General features: G+C 44.7%; 1 protein-coding gene across 3 annotated transcripts in view; it reads right to left on the bottom strand.

Annotated features, from left to right (window-relative positions):
- Positions 1-25,404, bottom strand: part of Tiam1 (TIAM Rac1 associated GEF 1) — a 362,213-nt gene that overhangs the window by 169,231 nt on the left and 167,578 nt on the right. For all 3 annotated transcript variants that reach the window (XM_076867146.2, XM_076867149.2, XM_076867147.2), the window contains one exon: positions 9,189-9,364. The gene's annotated coding sequence lies outside the window, so the exon portion shown is untranslated. The remainder of the gene's footprint in view (positions 1-9,188; positions 9,365-25,404) is intronic.

The raw sequence follows: 25,404 nt of genomic DNA, 5'->3' as shown, positions 1-25,404 counted from the left end.
AATATGGATGCTGGCTTCAAAACGTAAAAGATGAACCTCAGGAAAACACACAAAGATAAACTTCCTGAAAATTTTGCATGATTCCCCAGTTCCGTGCTCATGTGCCCTGTGCCTAGAGAACCCTGGCAACTCCTCATGGGAAGAGAAAGAGAAAATACAGAATTTAGCCAAGTTGGGCAGAAAGCACAGGATGTACCCCAGTCCCACGTGGACAACCTCCCCTGCTGTCAACATCCTCCCCTAGAGCGGCCACCTGTTACAAGACAGGAATCTACACTGATGCATCGCTATCAACTGGCCCCTCGTTTACAAGGGTTCACTCTTGGAGTTGCATATCCCCTGGGCTTGCACGCGAATATTGACTTGTGTCCACCAACCTATGGTACCAAATAGAGGCGGGGCCTCCCTACCCTGGAGAGCCTCTGCCCTCCATCTACCCATCCCTCCGGCCCCCTGGCCCCTGACAACCACCCTGAACAGTCCTCCACAGCTTTTCACAGTTTGGCAGTTCTTTTGTTTTCAGCACTGAAGAATAGCCTATTGTATGAATGAAGGTCTCCATTCGCTACAGAAAGACATCATCTCAGTTGCTTCCGAGTTTTAGCAATTATGAGTGAAGCTGCGGTAAACATCCGCGCAGGTTTTGGTACGGAGCTTTGTATAGGAAAGACACAGGGAGATGTCGAGAGCAAACTGAGTGAGTTAAACACAGAATAGCTTCAGATTCTCTAGAAAAGCACCTCTTTCTAAGAACACTTTTGACAAATTAAATTTGGCAAAGAAGTCTCATTTTACTTTTATACATGAATGAATCCATCACAAACGCTGGGTTTTTTTTTCTCAAGCACTTCAAATGGGTTTATAAACTCTGAAGCATAAAATGTGACCCGATTTTTTTTTCTCCTACTAAATACAACATGTCTGCAAAACCCGTAGCACACTTCGTCTGTTTCCCGATTGGTCCCACTAACCTGTGTGGGCTGGGAGGAACTCCACCATGGCTGCCATGTTTTTAAGGCAGGTGCTAAAAAAATTGCTGAGTGACAAACACATTTCAGACATGCAACCAAGTAGTCAACAAAGATTATGACAAATTTTAAAACAAAGATGCCTACTTGCCTCTGGACACAGGTGTAGATATGAATTAGTAAAGTAAGTGGGCTGGGGATATAGGTCAGTTGGTAGAGTGCTTGCCTCGAATGCACAAGGTCCTGGGTTCAATCCCCAGCACAACCAAAAAAAAAAAGAGAGAAAGAGAGAGAGTAGAGAAGGAAAGTAAGTGTTCATTTTACCAATTATGTCTCAAAAATCAACATATTAATGATTGTGCAATAGTCACAAAAATAGGTCTGCTTGCCTAGCATGCGGAAGGCCTAGGGGTGATCCCCAGCGATGCAAAGAAGAAAAAAAAAAAAAAAAAGACACAAAAATGTAGGCATCCCAAGTCAGATGGGCCACCACCTCTTAGAAAGGTATAGCCTACCATATCAGAAACAGACTTCAGGCCTCGGCACCAAACTGATCTAAGGACCATTAGCCACAACAACTCTCAGGATGATGTCCAAGAGCCAGGTCCCTTTTTTTTAAAAAAAAAAAAAAGAAGGATGCACCAAAAGAAGCCATCTCTCAACAATTCCCAAAGTGAAAACACATTCCCAGGATGGAGCCCCTCAGCTACCAAGTGCCCAGCACAGAACCCCAGGTAGGCCAACCCCTTTAAACATCAGAGCTAAAGGTGCACAGAAGACTTGCCTTCACAATGCTGCACTCCTGAACGTACCACAGTCTCAGCATCCCTGGGCATCCCCACCCATCCCCAGTTGTGAGTCAAAAAGAAGACTCCAGAGGAAGCCCAAGGCTAAGTACACAGGATCACGTAAATGGTTGCGTTTGCAAGATTTCAGTGTGATTCCAAATGACATAATCAGAAGCAGGCAATCAAACTCTAAATTCTGATGTGATACCTTTTCGAGAAAAGGGAACCACTGAGCATTCGGGCCTGTTTTTGTTTTGTTTTGTTTTTGTTTTCTTTTAACTACAAGATCCCAATGAAAACATTAACCACAGATAATGTATCTAAATTGCTGAAAGAAAGCAAGCTCGCTCTCCGATGTATCCCTCATCTGACTAGCAACGAAATGGTGTTATTTTCCCATTTTGTTTAATTTCTCTCCTGCTGAAAATTACTTCCAGATCCTAGGTCTTCTTTAGTTTCCGCTTTCATCCTACATGAAATCCCCTACTCCTTGAGGAAAGAGGAAAAAGAAAACACAATCCCGTAATATCATCATACTTTAAGTGGAACAAGAAAAATGTAAAATCCAGCTGTAAAACCTGGGTCTGAAACAAATAAATAAATAAGAGGTGTGCAGGGTTCAATCCTCAGCACTACATTAAAAAAAAAAAAAAAAAAAGATGTATATAAATAAGAGGGTTACTATCAAGCTAAGAGTTGAGTCTTGACACATAATATCCCTCTTCAGGCCTGGCTTCTGTGTTAAGGGAAACTTCTATGCCTTACAAGGCCCCCAGGACGTGATTGGCAGCCCTGGGGGGTCAGCCAGGAAAGCCCAGGATGAGAAGGTGACTCTCCTGACTTCTTTCTTGACCACTGCCTGCTCTCTTTCATATTTTATTAAGTAAACACCAACTGGCAAACACTTTATTTAAACATAAATGACTGAGCTTAATGAATATCCTCACTCATCTCATTAAAAAAAAAAAAAAAAGAAAGAAAGAAAGAAAGATTTTTTTCACCAGGAGAGAAAAATCATTCTGCTTTGTGAAGGAACAATTTCTAACAGAATCAACAGGGACACTAGAACTACCCAGAAAAAAAAAAAAAAATGCTCAAACCACTACCAGGAAACTGAGTGATAAAACTCCTACACTCATATTCACACTGTTTATATGATCATTAAAATCACCCTCCAGAGTTTTTCCCTACATGTGTGTTGGATTGGACCTTTTCAAGACTAAATGGCCCATTATGTATCTGTACAAACTAGATTCCTCTAAACATTGAGAAAAAACAAAGCAGAAATACTAAGAGTTCACGCTGGTTGTTTGGTTGTTTCTTAGAAAGAAATATAGCTGCTCCTTCTGAAGGACCTGTATGTCTCCAATAAATCCACTGTCAACTGAAAATACCTTAAGTCAAAAATGCATTTACTGCACCTGAACTCCTGAAGATCCTACCTGAGCAACCCAGCTTCCTGCAGACTATCCTGATTTCTCCTCCTAATCGTATGGCTGAGCTGTGGTCACTGTCACGGCCTGGCATTGCAAAGAGAGGACCATGCCGTGAAGGATCCAATTCCAAATCCCCCAGTGCAACTTCTACTGAATGTGAATCACCTTTGCAACTCTGTAAAACTGAAAAGTCCTAAATCACCCTCACAATACTGGGACCCTCTGAATTACAGGTGGGCTGGCTGTTCACTCAGAAAGAAGGATCAGAAATGCAGAATCACAAAGGCTCAGGGTGCCAGACTGCCCCGCTGTGGGTGGCCAGGGAGGAGTGGTTAGGAGGGCAGTGCTAGGGTGTCCACCCATCACCAGCACCTAGCTGTGTCGCCTGAGCTTCTCTCTACCTCAGTTTCCTCAGTTATAAACTGGAACGATAGATTCTCACTGGATTATTGTGAAGATCAAATGTGCTCGTGGATGTTGAGCATGGAGAACTGTTCCAGGCAGGGAAGGAGCTCTCGATGAGCAGAGAAAATAGCAATAATAGTATCTTTCATACTTTTCCCATCTTTAACCCTCACGGTTCAATGGCTAATGTCCTGATGCTTCTCATTTATCACATTTCTAGATTCTACTCTTGTTTGGCCCCTCTTAGCTCTTGTATACAGTAAGCTCTCTGAGGGAGGATGAGCTCTGGGCCACATCTCACCACAACTCCCAGATACCTCCGAAGACATACAGCTACCAAGGAAGGGCTCACTGAAAGAACAAATCAATGATCTCCCCTCCACACTCCCCAATTAATATGAAGCAAAGCAACTAAATGTCGCTCCGTTAATTTGACCTGTTGGGACTTCTGTAAATGCATTAGAAAAATAAATAGCAACAGTTATTACCCCGAGGCTAGAATAAGAAAAGCTCTGAGTGGACTCTCCTGGCTTTTAGCTCTTCCTCATTAGCTGGACTTTATACTTGGGTTGCAGGGAGGCAACTGCAACCAGTTCCTTCCTCCATTGTGCCCCCAAAGGCTACAACCACAAAAACCCACTCCATGGTCACACTCTTGCTATTCCCTTCAGGGGGGTTTCTGCCGCCCCTCACCCTCCCTGTCTGGGTGCTGTTCTTCATTATCTCACTTCCTTTTTCCATCAAAGCCTTCCATCCTCATTACACAGATTGATGCTGTTTGAACAGCAGAGAATCCCATGGAAGAGGGCACCTACTGCTCTCTCTGGATTACCCAGGGACATCAGGTGGCTTCTCTGGAGCCTTGAGCAAAACCACCCCAGGCCTCTGGAATTTTTTTCTTGCCCCAGCTCTCAAAGTAATGACCTACAGCCCATCACTCCCCGCACCACCCCCCACGCAGTTCATTCCCATTCCCATAAGAAAACCAAACTCTGCAGAGCATCAATTAGAAGCAGAGAGGAAAGGCAGTGTTTTGAGCAGGCTGGCTCCTTCCCAAGCTAAACACACTTATGTAAATCTGACTGCATGGCTGCCCGGCCTGCATACACCTACCAGGGCGCCCAGCTTTTCCGGAGTTAAGCTTTTGTTTACCCACTGTCGAGTGGGTATTTCCCAGGCAGCCTCTCCTCCTCCCGTGGAGCCTGGCTGCAACCACCGGACCCCCCACCCAGGCAACCAAATGTGACATCAAAAGAGCCCCCGGAATGGCCATCTGTCCCTGCCACGCCAATGTTTATGCAATGTGGGCAGCAGAGGAACAGGTCAGGGGAAGGCCCAAGGGTATCCTGCAGCATCAGACCCAAAGCACCAACACCCCAGGCCGAATGTGCCACAGAGCAGGAAGGCCAGGGTCCTCAGTCTAGCTGGAGGGCCTCCTGCTTCAAAAAAAGAAGAATAGAGACTATTTAACATTCCTGAAGAACCAGTTTGGTAAATTCACCTGTGGATGAGCATTTAGAAATAAAGTGCAATCCCTAATTTTGCAGGTTTTCAAATATTACCCATCCATCCCTAAAAGTCATACCTAAACATGGTCTTTCAGCAATAATGACTTTAACAAATTCATGAAGTGCTAAGAGGAACTGGCCAACATAGAAAAAGTATAGATCAGAAGTGACCTCAGGAATCTCCAAATTCTAGAGTTAATGTGACTATTAGACATCTCCATCTAATCCCCTCTGTTCATATCCAGAACCAAAGGCCAACAAGCTTGGGGATAGTCATGGGTTTAGAAGTCATAGAAAATGCAGTTCAAACCCAGAGACAGCTAGCAATTAGAGAAATGCAAATTAAAACTACACTGAGATTTCATCTCACTCCAGTCAAAATGGCAATTCTCAAGAATACAAGTAACAATAAATATTGGCAAAGATGTGGGGGAAAAGGTCCACTCATACATTGCTGGTGGGACTGCAAATTGGTTCAGCCAGTATGGAAAGCAGTATGGAGATTCCTTGGAAAACTAGGAATGGAACCACCATTTGACCCAGCTATCCCACTCCTTGATTTATACCCAAAGGACTTAAAATTAGCATATTATAGTGACACAGCCACATCAAGATTTACAGCAGCTCAATTCACAATAGCTAAACTAAGGAACCAACCTAGATGCCCTTTATCAGCGAATGGATAAAAAAAAAAAAAATGTGGCACCATAAACACAATGAAATATTACTCACCCTTAAATAAGAATGAAATTATGGCATTTGCCGGTAAAGGGATGGAACTAGAGACTATCATGCTAAGTGAAATAAGCCAATTCCAAAAAAATCAAAGGCCAAATGTTCTCTTCAATATGTGAATACTAATACACAATAAGGTGGGGGATCGGGGAGTGAAAAGAACAGAAGTACTTTGGATTAGACAAAGGGGAATGAAGTGAAGGGAGAGAAGATGGGAAGAGGAAAGACAGTAGAGTGAATCAGACATAACTTCCCTGTATTCAAACATGAATACATAACCAGTATAACTCCACATCATGTACAACCACAAGAATGGGAAGTCATACTTCATGTATGTATAATATGTCAAAATACATTCTACTGTCATGTATAACTAAAAAGAACAAATAAAGAAAGAAAGAGGAGAAGGAGGAAAAGAAACAGAAGTGGCACAATGTGGTCAGCTGGACTTAGGAGAGAGAATAGACAGGTGTGAGGTGTGGTCATACACATCCACCCTTCACATCCATTTCAACCAACTCAGATAGCAGATATTCATAAAGTATGCAGAAAAAAATGCATCTGTACTGAACACATACAAGCTTTTTTTTTTTCTTGTTGTCATTTTCTAAACAACACAATATTTGACATTCTTTACATAACGTCTCTGTTGCATTAGGTCTTAGAAGTCATCTAGAGATGATTTACAGTACACTGGAAGATATATATAGGTTAAAACAAACACTGTACCATTTTATATATTAGATATTTGAATGTCCACATATTTTGATAACCAAGGGGGTCCTGGAACCAATGTTGGAGAGTACTTGTTAGGAAGCCAAGTGCATAACAGGTGCTCCTGTCTTTCGCACCCTCAGTCCCAGGCTAGCCCTCTTTTTACTACCTTAGGATGGGAATAACCCAGTGGACACAATGTCCAAGTGGGTAGGAGCAGAAGGGGACTGCCGTGGACTGTGGGGGTCCTCAGCTGAAGCTCAGCACTGGCCCCGCTGGAGGATGTCTTTGTTACCCTCTGGGGTGGGGGGATGCTGGACGAGTTTCCCCTTCATTTCATTCGCTTGGAACTTGTTCAACCTCGGCCCCAAGCATTGGAAGGGGATCCTCATTATTCATCACATAAATCTGCTTCGATTCCCTCCGGGGAAGATGGCCTAACTCCCGTGCCTGAAGCCAAGGGATGATACATCCACTCTATGATTCAGCTCCAACAGCTGCAGTGCGAAAATACACACCAAACTGGGATCACAACTCTCAGTTTTACCCTCGCTTTTGTTTTTTAGTTTGGTTCTTTGGCCTCGTTATCTGCCTTCGTTCAGAGAACCTGGAAACAACCCTAACATTTTCTCTGGGCACCTCTGACCAGGCTTTAGTTGATCCCAAAAGATTCCCGAATGCTGGCTGTGGTACAAGGCACCGTGGCAGGTCTCAGGGATGTGCGACCCAGCTGGGGAAGGAAGATACGGGAGACAATGTCGGACAGGTATCGCTGGTTCTGGGGTAACAAGGACAGTGGGCTGGAACAGAGTAGGAAGACAGCGAGGAGGGGGTGGACTTGAGATGACCTTGAGGAGAAGTAAAACCTCAATCAGCAGAAAGCTGGTGGAAGGCTGCTCCCAGGAGAAACGCGGAAGGAGAGGAGCCAGGGGAAGTGAATCCACCAGGCTATCCAGCCACTCACCGAGCAAGCCTTCAGCCACAGTCTAAGGCAGACGCTGGAATCCAGGCTGAGGCAAATTTAAAAGAGAAGGGCGAGGAGCCCACTGGAGGAACACCCTGGACACACTGGTTAAGTGAACAGGCTTCCTGGATTCAGATCCTAGCTGCCCCCACCCCCACTTCCCAACTCAGTTGCTCTGGACAAGTGACCTAAGCCAGGCGAGAAGTCGTGTTTACCTGGCCTATTAGGAGGCGTTTCCAGAGAAAACAGTTGGGACAGGAGGTGGGTGGGACACTGGACGGAAGGAAGTCACAGGGGCTCTCTGGAGACAGGACTAGTGAAACCTTGGAGTCCTCCTGGAATATGTGCCTCCTCCTCATGGTTGATCCTTACTAAGGATGCCCTGGGGGTACAGGGATTCCCAGACACTTGGTCAAAGGGGATCCAACTCCTGAGGCCAGTGCTCCTGGGGTGAGAAAAGAGAAGCAGGGGTGTCAGCACTTGGTGGGGGGTAAAGGGAATCCCAGGGGCAGGGACAAGAACATAGAGAGCATGTGCGAAGAAGGGTTAATTCTTGTTATTGGTATTATTATTGCCACCTCTTTAAAAGAGCACAGAACCCAATTATGATCACACAGTGTGATATAAACTGGGGAGAGAGTCCTCTATCAGCCACTGTGAGCATTCAGAGAGGAGTGGCCGGGGCTGGGCTCTGCAGTCTGGCAGGCAGAGCAACAGGCAAGACTGGAGGAACAAGTTGCAGCAGGATCCCTGAGCAGGGCCTGGAATGCTGGGTAGGAAAGCTCAGAAGTTGCGGGGGTCAGGCCTCAGAAGGATCTGCTGCGATTCTCGCTCCTATTTTGTGTAAAGTCTGAGCCAACCAGCATTTTACCAAAACCTGGTTCATGTCAAATAATGCCTCAATATACACCATTAATAAGATTGGTGGGTACGTTCATGGGAGGAAGGCAAAGTTGAAGAGAATAGCAACTTCTTAGAGCCTGAAGTCCCCTTGGGTCTAAATCATTCTCCCCCTGTGATGTAAGTGGGTGATGTCACTATCCCCATTCACAGCCAGCCCTTTCTGCTAGACTCTGGAGGAAGTGGAGAAGATCTCTTCCCAGTGTCTTTCTCCTTGGAGTGACTGTGAAAACACATGTTTATCCCTTGGTCCTTTCTGCAGAAAACCCCAGGCTCATTCTGCAATGAAAATGTCTAGTTTGACCACAGCAATGAAACTCCCATGAATGTTCCACTTTACCCAAACCCACTTTGCAGGGGAGATAAAGGTTCACCCTCTCTCATTAAAAATAACATGCGCCCACATGCAAAAGCCCCTCAGCAAGCTCCTTCTGATGCCAAGTTTCCCCCACTGCAGTCCATTTCATTCCTTCTTCCTCTTTCCTAGTATCATGGAGACAGGCAAAAGAGAAGTCAGGAAGACAAAGGTAGGAAATTACCCTCTGAAGTCTCCAAAACAATATCACCATAGCAACGACCCAACAAGAATGGACCCCCAAGCATCAGAAGGTTCCCAGGAAACAAACTTCAAAGTCTCAGACTGCAAGAAAGGAGACTCACCAACCTCTCTTCCCACCAAGACAAGTCACCAGTAATGAACTTCCGACTGTCCTGAAAAACTTTAAAAGTTGCAATCCTCATTCCCCAGGCTTCTGCAATGCCACACTTACCCCATCCCAAACAGAAGAGGCTTTGTCAAGATCTCCAAAGGTGCCATCTGCAGGGGCTGCTCACGTCGTAGGGGAGGGGCTGGAACTCAGAGTGTGATACTCATGGACTGACCCTCTTCCTCCTCCTCCTTGCTTTCAGGTCTAGAAAGGTGGGCCTCAGTGCACAGTGGTTCTACCTGCAAGAGAGACATAGGAAGAAAATGGGTTTCTGCATGTTTCTAGAAATCACATGGTCACCTTCAGAAATATGAATAACAGAAAAGCACCTCACTTCTTGTGGATTCTCAATACTTTAGTATTTAGTACTAAATTTATATTTGAATATGCAAGAGTGTTTTAATAGTCAAAGGCACTTACCAAGCCCTTGTGCCCTGGGGGTTTTGTGGAAAGCACCTTGGCAGTGGTTACTACTGCCCACCCAAATCTCATGATTTATGAAAACATCAGTGCGTATGATTCTGAAGTCCTGAATGAGGCTCTTCAGTTCAGGACAAGGTCTCACATGTCCACACAAACCATCAAATGAGTAACACTCTCCAAAAGTGATACTCTCTTTCCCCAAAGTTTTACCAAATGAAAGCCGCGCCAATACTTGTTTTCAAGCACCTGGGGTGGCTCTGCTGCAAGACACCTGTGCAACTCCACCTCCTTGTCTAAACTCTCATAAAAGCATCAGCTAGAACAAAACAGCACCACTGGCCACAGTAGACAGGCCAGACCAGGTCCAGCTCCACAATCTGTCTTCTGTGAAAATAACCGCCCACTTGAGGCCCATTCACTACTCAAAATGCAAACCGAGTCTGGCTCCTTGGGCAGAGCGGCAAAAGACTTTAGCAAAGCCCCCCAAAAGCAATCCAAGCCTCTGGCCAGCTCACCATCTCTTCCCATCTCCAGTTCACCCCTTTCAATATATTTGCTAAATAAGCATAAATGATACCATGTATTTACCAGGACCTTTCCACTGGATGAACCTGAGGAAAATAAATGGCTTGGGGTTGGGCCACTCCCATAAGGCTCCATTCATTCCTTCTTGAGGAACTACTGAGCAGTCAGCTTCCTCAGCCCTCTGCTTTTATCTCCCCTTCTTGGCTGCAAGTGTCAATCACAGTAGTCAACAGTGGAATCTTTCCCAATCTCTGGCAAGTTTAGAATTTGTCCTCATTTCATTCCTACCTCTAAAGGTAAGGGAGGAAGAAAAAGCAGGATGGAGGGAGGGAGGGAGGGAAGAGAGGAGAGACAGAGGAAAAGAAGGAAGAAGAAAGGAAGGAAGGGAGGAAGGAAGGGAGGGAGGGAGGGAGGGAGGGAGGGGAAAGGAAAGGAAAGAAAAGAAGAACCAAGCAATGAGATGCTCAAGGAGGGAAGATGATCTGCAGAAAGAACAACAACAACAAAAATGTCTAGGAAGGAAAGCTAAAAATTGGAAGGAAAAAAATACAAGACTAGTTTCTCACCAGTCAACTATGAAAATATAGTGACCCTGGTAACCCACTCACACCTAAGGAAGAGAGAGCAAATGGGGAGGGTGGTTTTTGTTTTACCCTATTACAGTAACTTTTCACTTTTCTGGAAGAAAGGCACTGAGAAAGGTGGTGAGGTTGGAGGAACAAGAAAGAACAGGGGGGCAGAAAACAACGTAGTATAATTTATTAAGTGCCTACTATGTGCCAAATCACGTGATAGGTGTTCTCCATGAATATTCATAGTGAAAACTCTCACCACAGCCCCCACAAGCAGTTTTCAGTATTTCCATCTCACAGTTGGGGAAATGTAAGTTCAGAGAGCTTAGAGAACTTTCCTGAGGCTACAAAGCTAAAGGCAGTAGAGCAAGAATTCTGGCCTTTCTGACTCTAGCATTCTTGATCTTATACTGTCACTTTCTCAGAAAGAAGTTGTTCTAAGAAAACTTTCAAATGCTCAGGCTCATGCATTAAATATGAATCAAAATGAAATGTTCTTCCCCAGTCATTACAGCAAATTTGTTCTGCTCCTGTACAAGGTAAATGTGTATTGTCAAGTGGGTTGAATGCACCCACAATTCACATTAAATTACCAGTAAGTCTCATGCATATTCTAGTTAGACGTTTCTAAAACAATTTCACAGGGTGTGCACATGTGAATACACAAAACCCACTGTGGAACAATACAGTCCAAGGTGTATGATGCTCACAAACAGAAGGTATGTATGTTTTAATAAAAGTGAGAAACCATCTACGTCAAGACACAACAAGAAATACGTAATATCTTCCTCCTTTGCAGCTAATGGACTCAATGGCTGATTTATGAAGGGTGTTTTAAAACCTTCTTTGACAGCATTCCACCAAGCATAATTTTTTAAATGCATACAAACTCTGCTGAGTTTTTTGCTTCAGTTAAAATACAAACAAAAAACAAAGTTGGTTCTTCCAAAACACCAATAATATTGATAACACACTAGCATGACTGATCAAGAAGAGATACCCGACTGAGAATATAGCCCTGTGGTAGAGCACTTGCCTAGCAATGTAGAGGCCCTGGTATGATCCCTGACATATAACAGAACAGGCACAAATAATGCCAGGAAGATAAAGGAAACAGTTCCACAGATGCTATGGTGTTTAAAAATATTATGAGAGGATATTATGCACAACTTTAAATCAATCAATTTTAAACTTGACATGAACTAGAGAAATGCCTGTAAAAATTAGATACTACAAAATAATTTTAGTGGTTCTATATCTATTAAATAAACACAATCTTTGAGTTAAAGAAAAAAAAATATCCAGAACTAAACTGGGTCACTTACTGAGAGGGAAGTGGGGACCAAGTGAAAAAATAATCAATACAGTAAGTTGCTGAGAGCCATAGCCAAGTAGGAATGACGCTTCTGTGCCCAGCTAGACTATGGCAGTAAGTGTAGCTTTCTCCTGCGCCTATACCAGCATTCAGCAGAATTAACCCCAATTTCAGATGTTATCTTCTAACAGTCCCAAGTAATAATATCTAAAAATCTCTCGTCTATGAATCATGTATTCCCCTTTCTCTAGCTAAGGATTACTGTTCCATAAAACTCCATCTATTAGTCAGTCTCAGCAGCTAGATCACAAGGTCATATTTGCTTGTCTTTCCTGTTGAGTGAGTGGCTAAGGGTTTCTTGGGGGTGCGAGAGTAAGCCACCAACTGCCCGTCAGCCTCAAGTTCACATCTACCTGCCCAGTCCTTCCTAGATGAGCTAGAACTTGGGCTCTAGCAGGTGTGACAGCACTGGGTTATTCACCTGTTGTTCTGCCTGAGTCAGGTCTAGTATGGTTTAAGAATAAATTTTGTTATAAATGTTATCTTTAAGTTTAAAGACGCCAGAAAGTCACTTCAAGCTGTGTCCTGACATGTAACATTCAAGTAGAGGTTTGCTAAGAAAGCCAGTCTATACCACTCTGAAATTAGGAAAATGATAAAATCAGCTACTAACCTCCTCCTCACTGGACTTGCCCTAGAACTGGAAGAGAAATCTTTATCAAATAAATATTTGGTTTGTTGTAAATGTAAGACCTAGACATTTCTTCACCTTTGTTTCTTGCCCTAGAAGTAAGGCGGTTCTCTAAACCAAAATTTATGAAAGATTCGATTACCAGAAACAGAACTGAAGCTCTAACTGGGGCTCCTGCTTACCAAGTGGTTGATCAGACACCAAAAAAAGGAAACAAGTAGCAGCCCAAAAACCTCTACCAAACTCGGTGAAATGAGCAAACACCACACACACCAAAGGAAAAGCCCACTGATGCCTGGAAATAAAGCCTAAAGAAGGTTTGTGAGAAACTTTATTTGGGTCAAGTTTATCCTATGCGGGGACATAGTCACCTGCAACGATCCAACCCCAGTGCCTGCCTCCTCCCATACTTCCTCTCAGCACCCCACCCAAAACTGACTTGGGCAACCAAGCTGAAGATAAACCAGCTGCCCCAGAAAAAAAAAAAAAAAATAGTTCCAGATAAAGCAAACACCTCCACAGCCAGGAGACCTTAAGTCAGACTTTTTCAAATGCAAATCAATGAGAAACCAAAGCTTCCCTGCCTCACTCCAGAAAGCCCCTCGAGGTGCTGGTCCTCAGCACTCCAATCCCAAGCCCCTGGGCTGGGGGTGGGGGGGGGGGATTGTCAACGACATTGACCTGCAATTACTCAAGCTCAGCGGAACAGCCCTGGGTAGGACGCATCTTTAGTGGGTGACTTGATCCCTCAACCCCCTTCCCGACCTCGAATCCCAAACGGGTGATCCTGGCTTTCAGAAGGCCAGGGGGACCCATGAAGCTCTCTCTTTCAAAGTCCCTTTACCACCGAGCCAGAATCAACACCGCGGCGGCGCCCGCAGCTCCCCGGCCACGCGCAGCGCCTGGGGGCGCAGCCTGGAGACGCGGCTCCCACCCCGCGCTCCGCGGCGCTCAGGTTCCCAGCCGCAGGTCACAGCTCGCAGCTCCCGCCTTCCCACCCTCCGGCAGGTCCCCAAGCCGCCGCTTCCCGGAACCACCAACCCCGGGGATCGCCGGTGGAGAGAATCGATTTTAAAACTGAAGCTCACCCCTGCTCAGCGAGGCGCACACGTCTTTCCAGTCTGGCTTCACGTCCCTCAAACTTCCAGTCACAGAAATGAGGAAGCAGCAGCCTTCCCCGGCTGGCTGGCGGAGGGAGTGGGTGTAACTTGTGAAGTTTCGTGCTAGGATGAATCTGGTCATTTGGGTGTGTTGGACGGGTCCGTCGCTCCTCCCTCCCTCCTCCCACCCTCATCTCCTCCCTCTCCGCCTCCTTCTCCAATCCAGTTCTCCCCTTTAGCGTTCCCAAAGCCAAGAACTCCGGGGGGCTGTCACTTAAGAGTCCCAGCGCCCAGCTCACAGCATCCTTGGGGGGAATTTACTTCTAACAGGTCTTAACCATTTTATGGTGAACCTGGTCATCGCGCGCAAAGCAGAAGTTCTGTCAGGTTTGATTTGTTGTTTGGTCTTTGTTTTCAGATTTGGGGGGGGCAGAGGTGCTTTTCTCCAGTACATGGCAAAGAAAGAAAAAATAAACAGCGCCTCTTAAGAATTCTAAAGGCTAGAAATATGAAATCACTAACCCCTCTAAATGGTTCCCTTTTGCAGGCAGAAAAGAGGGTATTTATCAGATGGAGACCTAACTTCCAAACATCTGCCTAAAAAAGATTAGAGGACAAAAATGAAAAACCCCAACTTTTTACTGGCTATCTGTTCTTCAAAACCTAGCACGAAGTAGTTCAGATACGCAAAACTATATTTGAAAATAAAATAATAAAAACCCAAGTGCCCACCATGCTGCATAAATAAATTATCAACATAATTCAAGCTATGTGTAAACTCCTCCCTGAAACACTTACATCTTCCCCATCCCCTAAAAAGAAAGCTGCCATATACTAGATTTTCCATGAGCAATTTTTAGATCACAGTTTCTAAAGATTATAAAGGAAAACATGGTCATTTCAAGTTCACCAAAAAGCAATCCAGTGTGCCTGCTGGACTTGACCTTGGTTTCCAAACAGAAGTTTCATTAATAAAACTTTAAATGACCTCAGGTTACATGGAGCCTCAGGTGTCTGGTTAAAGAGAATGACAGAAATCACAGTATAGGAAAAACAGCAAATCTGGAGTGACAGGTGAGCAGCCCTTTCAGGAATGGCTGAAGCATTCATGGATGAAATTGATAGATTAATAAGGCATTATCATTTTATAAGGTCAATAGCTATGCCAAAAGCCAAGGATACGGACCCATGCTGCAAGGGGCTTTCCTCAAAGACACAAAAATAGAAACACAATAGTCACTAAAGAAGTCATAATGATTCAAATGCCAGCCTAAGCTACAGGCTGCGAGCAATACTCAAATAAGGGAACTTTCAGGAAGATAATAATCAGAATCAATGTGGTAAAAATTATATGTATGTTTGGGGCAAGTCTGAATGTAGCATGGTTTTTACCACATTGATTCTGATCATTATTATCCTGAAAGTTCCCTTCTTTGAGTATTGCTCACAGTCTGTAACTATGGCTGGTGTTTCATATATCTATATGTATACACACACACACACACACACACACACACACACAAGTGTGCGCGCACATAGGAAAAGATGCCTGTCCTGGCTCATCATTATATTCTTGGTAATTTGCATAAAGTTGGCATAAGTCAAAATTTAATAGATATTTAATAAGTGAAAAAAGCAAACAAACAAAAGTGTGCCCATGAATACTTTGAAAGGAAAAGAATGAAAAGAAGACTGTGTGGATGCATAGAGCACTGGTCCCCAGAAGTGATTTTGCCCCAGGGAACCTTTGGGGACATCCGAAATGCCTTTGGTTGTCACAACTTGAGGAAAAGGAGGACTGCTGGCATCTGGTGGGTAAAAATCATGGGAGCTGCTAAACATCATACAGTACACAGGATTATTCCCCATAACAAAGAATGCTGCTGGTAAGAAACCCTAATGTGGAGGTCTCGTGATCAACTGCCGTTTCATTAAGTATTTCCTATAGCATTGTTAACATGACCAAAAGATTCTCTCTGGGGACTTAGAAAAATATGGACCAGCATTTCTTCTTCCTTTCCACCATGCAGCATTTGAAGGCTGAGAATCTTCTTGTGTGGGCTCAAAAGAAAGTGGATGCTGAGGTCAGAGGCGTTAAAGCATCCAGTGCTCTGGGGCATAGACTCAGCGGCCACAGCCAGGCATTCACCAAGGTAATAATGACCTGTGCTGAATTTGGATGAAAATAATCATGAAGGGGTGGGAGGGAGATGATGTAAAGCTAGGGTATCAGCTTCAGAATCAGAGATAGCACCCCTGGGGGAGGAGACTTGGTGAGCAGGAAGAGATGGGAAGGTACAAAGACAAAGGCAGAGCTATCTCAGCCCTATCAGTGACTTCTCCGTTAACAATCATGAGTCTACCCTGGAAATACTCAGAACAGGAAGACGTTTAATCTCATTGAGGCTTTTCAAAAAGAATGTTACAAATCACTTACAGGAAGAAGAGTGTGACTCTTAAGTCAACCTGTGAGAAGAGACTTTCTAGTCTCATCATTACCTAAGAAATACCCCCTTTTTCCCCTTTTTTGGGGGGGTACTGGGGTACTCAGCCGTTGAGCCACATCCCCAGCCCTATTTTGTATTTTATTTAGAGACAGGGTCTCACTGAGTTGCTTAGTGCCTTGCTTTTGCTGAGGCTGGCTTTGAACTCATCCTTGTGCCTCAGCCTCCTGGGCCTCTGGGATTATAGGCGAGCACCACCATGCCCTAGTTTTATTTTTAATTCATACATAATAATCGCACAAATTTATGGGCTAAAATGTGATGTTTGGATATGGGTATGCAAAGTGTAATGATCAAATCACGGTGTTAGCATACCCATAACCTTACTGATCCTTGATTTGTGGTGAAACATTCTAAACCCTCTGCTGTAGCTATTCTCAAGTACACAATACGTCACTATTGACTGTGGGGCAACAGAACTCAAGAAATGATTCCTCCCATTGAGCTATTACTTTGTACCATTGAGCACCTTCCCCTATCCCTCCAGCCCCACCCCTTTCCAGCCTCTGTTAACCATTACCTATCTGCTCTCTACTGGAAGAAGAACTTCTTTTAACTCTAGGATCTCATATCTACTTCCCCCCCTTCCTTTTGATACTATTGAATTTCTGCTTGGAGGGAGAAAAGAATGTGCTGTTCTTTTGTTCTCATGGCTCAGTAATGTTCAATGGGAAGCAGACGACAGAGGGCTGGTTCAACTTGAATCCCCTTGAAGCCAAACACATGGCAGGAATTGGATAAATACATGTCAGATTGGACTCAGTCAGTCCCCTCCGCATTTAGGCCTGGAAGCAGAGTCCCTGTTGCTGCTTCTGGAGAGCTCTCAGGCCTTCCTGAGGTCCAGTCTGATCAACCTATGGAGCATGCTTAGTGTATAATACCTGCTGCAGTAGGGCAGACTTCAAAACACCTGGACAGGAAGACTGACATGAACCAGGTAAAACCCACCAACACTGAGAATCCAGAGGTTCCCAGGCAGTGGCCTTGGGCCTCACAGAAGAATATCCCACCCCCCGCCCCCGCAAAAAAAAAAAATATGCTCCTGCAGCGAAGAGCAAGGTCCTAGAACCTTCCACACACCACTGGTCAAATGGGTGGCAAGGATACAGTATCCTTCTTGAGGCTACCAACTTCTTAATCTGAGGTTTAGAAAGCCAGTACTATTGCTTATAAAAAGTCTTATGAATTTAGGAAAAGAAAATGTGAACACAGTTGTGAACCCAAACCAAAGTAATGCACATATACACAGTATTTTTGCTCCAAAGAAATGCAGCCAGCAGGGGGAGCACAATTGATTTTTCTTAACAACTTGTCAAGATCAAGATAAAACCCTGAGAAGATGCTAAACGATCCAAGTTACAAAAATAAACACACATCTGCGAAAGTGAAAAGATTTATGTAACAATATTTTTCAAAAACTAGAAACCATGACACCCTTAAAATGGTATCTGTATTATCAATGGATACTGACAAAAGAGCTAGCTAAGCAGTCAGAGGAGACAATGTAATAAATAAAGACGATGGAAAACAACATTTGGTATGTGGAGAAGAGGTCAGAAAGGGTCGAACCTATTTCCTTCCGTCAGCTTAATTTATACTCAGAAACAAACAAACAAAAAAAAAACTGCAGATAGTTCATTTATGCCTATTTTCCCCAAAGATTTTTAACTCTGTCTTTAGCCATTGTACATATTAGATCTACAATAGCTATCTTTCAAATTTCCTTTTACGTCATTTTCTCAATGACACAAACATCATCCATAAGCAAGTATCTTCTGGATTCCTGCACAAGGGTCTTCAGAATCTACTGGCAAATCTGATACCACAGCCTGCAGTGGCACTCACCTTCACCTTGTTTGGCTGGCACAGGGAGATCAGGAGGGCTCCCAAGAACAAGGCAAGCAACGCTCACACCAACCTGCCAACCCCTGTGTCACCTAGCAACAGCTTGTCAGCAGCAAGGATGGGACAACTGTCTTCTCCCACGTTAGGTAGTGCCCAACAGGGGTGATAATTAACAGATTTTTCCAAACCCAAATAAAAACACCACTTCCCATGATACCTGTGGTTCCAAACACAGATCCCATCAATCCTATGGTGTCACTATGGAAATCCAGGCAGCTTCTCAGGAATACAGTTTTACAGTTAGCTACAGACTGATTGTCAAAACTACTTTTTTTATTTGAAACTGATTGGAGGGCTATCTATGGATTTATCCCACCCACTTCCAGGCTCAACAAGCTGAAGGTCTGCTAGGGAAACAGGACAGGTTTGGAAATCCTTTATTTAGCCCCAGGTGAGGGCTTCCTTCTTTCTGAGAGACAAAATAGTTACACCCTTCCAGGTGATATCTTCAATGATAGGCCCTTATTAAGTTTGACTTGAAGCAAGTATACTCACAATGTCAAATTAAACCTGTGCCAACCAAACTTGGAGGCTCATTGTTCTATTTGAAAACTGAGTATCTAACAAATATGCAGAGTAGTCCTTAAAAAATATGAGGTCTGTCAGACAGAATCCAAGAAAACACTAATGACCTTTAAATGTCACCTCTAGAAGACATTATAGTGACTGTGTCCTGATCCTTAAAATCCAAGGATCAAGGGCTTCGATTTCCTCAATGACCAAATCATGATGTTCAATTTCATTTTCTCTGGCTTCCTTTCTCTATCTTCCAACCATATTTTTCCACGATTTTAAAACTTCCATTTCTGCCACTGCTCCCATTTAGATTTCTTTGCAGAAGAATAACTTCAACACACCAACATCAGGAGTTTACTGAGAACTGCATCCTTGGAAATGAAGCCAGGTCTGCACTTTGAAGGACAAAAGAAAAATGGGAGGAAGTATGACCAGGGATAAGGGTAAGTAGGCAAAGGAAAAGCCTATGAGCCCTTAGCACCAGTCAGCTAAGGGCCAGATGCTGTCCCACCCACAAACACCGTGAGCCTGTTGATTCCAAGGGTGCTAGGTGCCTTGCACAAGAAGTACAGGTGGCCCTAATCCTCTGGATTTTCCCAGCTGTGGGATCTTCTAGACACTCCTCTTCAGGGCACAATAAATCATTGTTTTTTGACAATAAAATAGTGCAGGACAACTAAAAATAAGAAATTAAGTTTTAACTTCAGTCCTGCCTTCTCTCCAAAGGATGTGTGGACAACAAATCCTTCTCACCCTCAGTATGGCCTCTTGAAAAAGCTGGTTCAAGGAGTGTTCCCACTGCGGAGGGCTCCCTTGGACATGGGAGAGGCAAGGGCATGGAATAAAAGGACCTGGTTCAAGTCCAGGCTGCACCAGTAACCACCAGAGGATGATTGGCAGTGGACTGTGTGGTTAATGGGCTGAGTGCTGGGCACACACCCAACACCTTCTGCAAATGGTAGGGGACACTCAACATGTCCATATCATTTTCAGTCAATATCCCAAGTTGCCATCTCAGACTCTCTCAATGTTGTGTGATGTTTTCATGTTAATATTGCTGTTTTGAACATGGATGAAGTGTAGTTCAGGCACTACTTCTATGCTGGATAAGAGAGTCTGGTCTTCCATGACTTTGGACCAGATAGACTTGATCCTGGAGCCTTCCCCAGATCCCTATTGTGGGGCAGCTGTGGGCCACCATCCATCAGGGTCACAAAGGAGCCCACAAAAGCCCCTGGCATAACCAAGACTGAACAATGTTAACAGTATTTGCTCTTATTAATCATGGGTTGCAACAGTTTTGATTTTTAGTTTATATTAAGATATAGTACTAAATGTCATTTCATATTTTCTGGACCAAAGCATATTGCAGGACATTGCAAGGAAAGCAAGTAGGGAATGAGGGGAAGTTGGAAAGGAAGGGGACACTTAGCACTTGGGCACAAAGATGAAGAGAAGGACTACACCCCTAGTTATGTTGTTGACACCTGGCACCTTACAGCATTTGCAGCTAGTGACAGGCACATAATCAACTACGCTTAGGTGCCTTCTTACGAATAATGGTGGGGGAATGTACCAATGAGAGTTATTTGCTTTGGCTTCTCTTCTAAGAATGTAGGCATTAGATTCTGTAGTCTCTAGAAGCACTGGCCAGCCTCTTCTCTAATGTAGAGATTTTTCTCAAACAGGAAATACAATACACCTGTAACTCAGAACATTAAATGACCCGAGGTAGCATAACAGACACATGACAGGACATAGAGCTATATACAGAAGAGTAGAAAGGGAATCTGAGATATTAATTACTCATTCATCTGAAGTCAGATGGATTGAATGACTTACTGAGGTTCACGGAACAAAAGTAGTGGCAGTTCAACCTGAAATAAATGTGCTCTATGCTCTCCCACTCAGTTACATGCTTAAAGTTTTTTCTCGAAAATGAACATGAAGTTAGTATATGCATTTATAATCTTGGGCCCAACACAGTACAAAAAAAAAACCTACACACAAATTTAAAATACACACACACACACACACACACACACACACTGTGCCCATATAAACCTAATAAACAAATCAGAATAAGTGGGTATATGAGAAATTTCTTGGCTCAGCCCCCAAACAAGCAAACAAGAGGCCCAGAGACCCGGGAAAGATGGACACATCAAACCAGGATGGTTACAGACTGTCTGACTCAATAGCAGCCAGCACCCTCCCAAACAAAATGCATCGGCCAGCAACCACAGGGGAAGCCCAGGAGGGACAGAGGACAGATTCACACACACATCATGTAGTGACCTGGTCAAAGACCCAGATCTCCCTATGTCCTACTACTGGAGCCCAAAGAAATCAAAATGTTTTTCTACAAAGGCTGCAAAACCTCATGTCATTTTTACTCGTATACCAATATTCGTTTCAATAATATTCAAAAGAGCCAAAAATTGGAATCAGCCAGGTGTCCATCAACAGAGGAACAGAAAAACAAATCTAGTACAGCCACACAATGGAACACTATTCAGCCATTAAAAGAGATAGGTTCTGATCCACGCTGCCACCTGGATGAACCTAGGAAACATTATGCTAAGAGAAATACATGAGGCGCAAAGAAAAACGGGGCACGGTTCCACTTAGACGAAGAAGTAGCTGGTTCCACAGAGAGTGGTGACAGCCGTACAGCACTGTAAAGGCGATTAATGCTGCTACATTGTGAATTTAAAAATAGCTAAGATGGCAAACTTTACATAGACTTTATTATTTTTTTAAGGATAAAAAAGAAATCCAACCATTTGGCTCAAGCATATGTATTTTTTGAAAACACTGCTGCTAAAAAGCAAAAGTAATCCAAACTTTTATCTACACACATCAACTGAGGTCTTAAAACGTGTCTTCTCTCGGTCGTGTCACCGCGATCCTCGCCACACATCCAGAGGAGCGATTCACTCTGATTTTAAGAGGTGAGACGGGATTGTCTCAACTGTCAAATTAAATCTTGCAAAACTTCCAAGATAAAACAAGACACCTTCTGACCGGATGCCAAGCGTCACAGCTGTGCAGAACGTCCCATGCACAGAGCCACGGCCACCACCCCGTTCCAACCCCAAATTTCAAAGCAGATAAAGAACCAAGAGAGGGTTGAGTATGAGTCCACAAGAGTAGGGAAATGAGTTCTCCATTAAAAGTATTAAATGGGACACATTTTCACATACCAAACTCATATGCACCCCAACAGCTGTTTCAGAGGGGCGAAGACACACGTGGGGTGCCAGGCAACCCGAGGGAGAATTCTGGACTTGCCAGGAGTCCCTTTTCTAGTCACCGGCCTATTAGTTCATTTTTTCCCCTCACCTGCAAAATGAGGGCATCATCAAATGTCCCTCATGAGGCCTGTGAGGACACTGTGGATGGCAATTAGTTGCTGTCACTTCTCATCCACTGTGCCTGGGCTCCTGCTCCACTTTTGCCCTCCTGACAAGGGGCAGCACAGACAGGACCCATCGTCCAGATAAAGACAATGAGGCTCAGGGAGGCGAAGGGAACTGCCCCAAACCACCCAAAGGCAGGAGGCAGCTACGAATCCTACTAACTTAGTCTCTCGGAAGCTAGGACCCAGCTCTTCCCAACCTCGTGACTGCACCTGCGCTGCCACCTGGCCACCGTGGTGGACCTCAGCACGCTCACACTCCCTATTTCATCTTGATTCCTCGTATCAAGTTATTTTGCACCATTTCTCTTGGGTTCTGGGTTCACAGTCAGAGAGCCTGTCGCGATTCCCACAGCATGCACTCCCAGCACACCTCCTCCCCAGCTCAAGAACGAGGTAGCAGGCAGGCAATGTACTTTAGGGTTTGTCATGAAGCCACTGGACTCAATCATCAGTGCCTCTGAGAAAGAAGAACAGGGTATCTAACCTGAGCAAATTTAATTGGGCAATAGGCAAAGAACGTGCATAATGCATGTGTAGGACTTTGGCACATGGATTCACGGGGCCTTTCACAGAACCAAGGTCTCCTTCAAGAAGCAAGGTCAAGGTCTAGACGGAGATAATGAGCCATTAGATGGATACCAAATACTGACCTATTTACCATACCTACCTTGAGAGCTAATGCTGGTTCACAATCAAAAGAAATACATAATAAGCAGAATGTTGCTGATGCGCCCACCTCGCGCTCTCCCAGACTTCCTGGTGAAACAAGGCGGGTGACTCATGGGGATGACACACTGTTCCTGGCACAGGTGCCAGGAGTTATGCATGCCGACCGCTGTGGGGTAGGCTCAGCTGGCAGGTTGACCAACAGTTCACCACATCGCCCCAAATGGCAAAGGGCAGCCCTCCACTCCCAGCACCTGGATTTTGAGAAGGGATTTCTCGTCACTAGACCACGATTCAGCTGACCTGCCACACTGAGAATCCTTGCTGTGTGCCTGCCGAAGCCCGGATAAGCCATCTCTGCCTTTTACTCTCTCAGCTGCAACAGATTCACACACCTAGCTAAGCCTGGGCTTATGATTCAGGCTTCTCGCCCCTCCCAAAGCCCTGCACCCTGGGAGCCTTTGTTCTTCTGACCACAGACAACTCAGCCCATTAAAGAACAACCATAATCCCTCGCATGCCTAACTTTCCATGGGCAAAAAAAAAAATCAGTCTAGTTGCCTGGGTCCGAGGTCAGCAGCCTCCTGTAGAAAGAGCCACCAGACATTGATCTTCGCTCCTCATATTAGTTGTAACAGTTAATGAGTTGCCTGTTTCCAGCCTGGTAGACACACTCTGGCACTCACAAATTCTGTTGACTCACGCACTTGCCAACACCATATTCTTGGCCTTTTGTATTAATATGGGTTTTTTGTTTGTTTGTTTGTTTTTAAAGAGAGAGTGAGAGAGGGAGGGAGAGAGAGAGAGAGAATTTTTAATATTTATTTTTTAGTTATCGGCGGACACAACATCATTGTTTGAGAGAGAGAAAGAGAGAGAGAGAGAATTTTAATATTTAGTTTTTAGTTATTGGCGGACACAACATCTTTGTCTGTATGTGGTGCTGAGGATCGAACCCGGGCCGCACGCATGCCAGGCGAGCGGGCTCCCGCTTGAGCCACATCCCCAGCCCCTGGGTTTCTGTTTTGATAAGAACAGGCAGCCATGGTTCTATTTGCTCCCTGGTGGACTTGCTTTGGTCCCACATGCACAGTGTGACCTTAGATTGGAGGTCTTTGGTCAACGGGACCTTCTCAGTGAGGTCCTCCAGCCATTTCCCCGGCCTCCACCCCTTATTCCCGGCACATTTCCTTTCCTGCTTCCCTGGCTTAGGCTCTTAACCTTTATACACAGCGCACTAAATATTTTCTCATTTTGTTGTATGTCTTGCTTATCGTTCCCCGCCCTGCTAGAAGATGAGCTCCAGAAGGTCAGGCAGTCCGACCACTTTTGCTCATGAGTCTCTCAGGTGCCCAGAAGTGCACTCAGCACAGGGTAGATCCTCCAGGTGGGTCCTCCACGACTGTCTGATGACCTGAATGACAGTGACCATCACCCGTGACGGTACTTCCACACCAGAAGTATGATGCAGACCACCCAGGTTCTCTTCTTTAACCACAGATACGAAGCCCTCTGGCAAAGAGCAAGGGGAGAAATAAAGAACCTGGGAGAAATATGCATTTATCACAACGACACACAGATTCCTGAGATTCCCAACTTGCTCCATAATACTAAGAATTTTCAAGACACTGCATCCTACCTCTCTGAAATACGTGGACCACTGAACAAAAGAGGGGGGGAAAAGAAAATACCCTAACCGCCCCCCCCCCCCAAAAAAAATCCATACGTTGGAATTCTAACCTCCAAGGTGAGGGTGGCATTGGAGGTAGGGCCTCCGAGTGAGTTGATCGTGAGAACGCGGCTCTTGTGATTGGGATCAGTGCCCTTTGGAAAAATATCCCAGGGACCTCGTTTGCACCACCTGAGGATAATCAGAAGTCCCGGAGGACAGAGGCCCATGCCAGACACCAACTCTGCTGACACCTTGATATTGCACTTCCCAGCCTTCAGAAGTCAGAGTCTCCAGCAAGAGTCTCCCTGTACCCACATGCTCTCCCTCCCTGCCTGTGGACATGGTAACAGTCCGTGCTCCTTCAGAAATCTGTGTGATTTCTAAGCAAACCAATTTATGGTAGTTTGCACAGCACCCCGAGCACCCTAGGACGTACCCCTGACCCAGCGATCCTTTCCCTGGCCTTCCTGGCCTTGATGCCTCACATCTTCCCTAAGACACTTACATTTTATGGCCTACCGTTCAATCTCCTCCCTCAGCTTGCTTGTCCCTAATTCTTTTAGAAAAATCATCAACGTGGTTAAACAATAGATTGCCTAGTTCAAACCTAAATCTGGACAGTTAACTCTGGCTAAGAAAACAAAGCAGGCAGGCTGACCGGTCTCCCTTTAAATTCAAGACCATTAATGTCAAGTGTGACCTTAAATACCATCGGCAATCACATCGAAACTTCCAGTCCATTCGCTTACCTACTCATGAAGTTTACATTTTCTTTTCTGAAATTCCCCATCATTCCCTGCTGTCTGTTTTCTCCACTGGTGACCTTTTATCCTACTTTTCTGAGAGAAATGAAGCCATCAGGAAGGACGACCAATAACTTCCAGGACTGTCCACACCCACCAGCAAGAGTCTCCCTGTACCTACCTGCTCTCCCTCCCTGCCTGTGGACATGGTAACAGTCTGTGC

Source organism: Callospermophilus lateralis, chromosome 10 (genome assembly GCF_048772815.1).
Source record: "Callospermophilus lateralis isolate mCalLat2 chromosome 10, mCalLat2.hap1, whole genome shotgun sequence".
NCBI lineage: Eukaryota > Metazoa > Chordata > Mammalia > Rodentia > Sciuridae > Callospermophilus > Callospermophilus lateralis.
The sequence above is the reverse complement of the archived record's forward strand: the minus strand, read 5'-3'. Positions and strand labels throughout refer to the sequence as shown.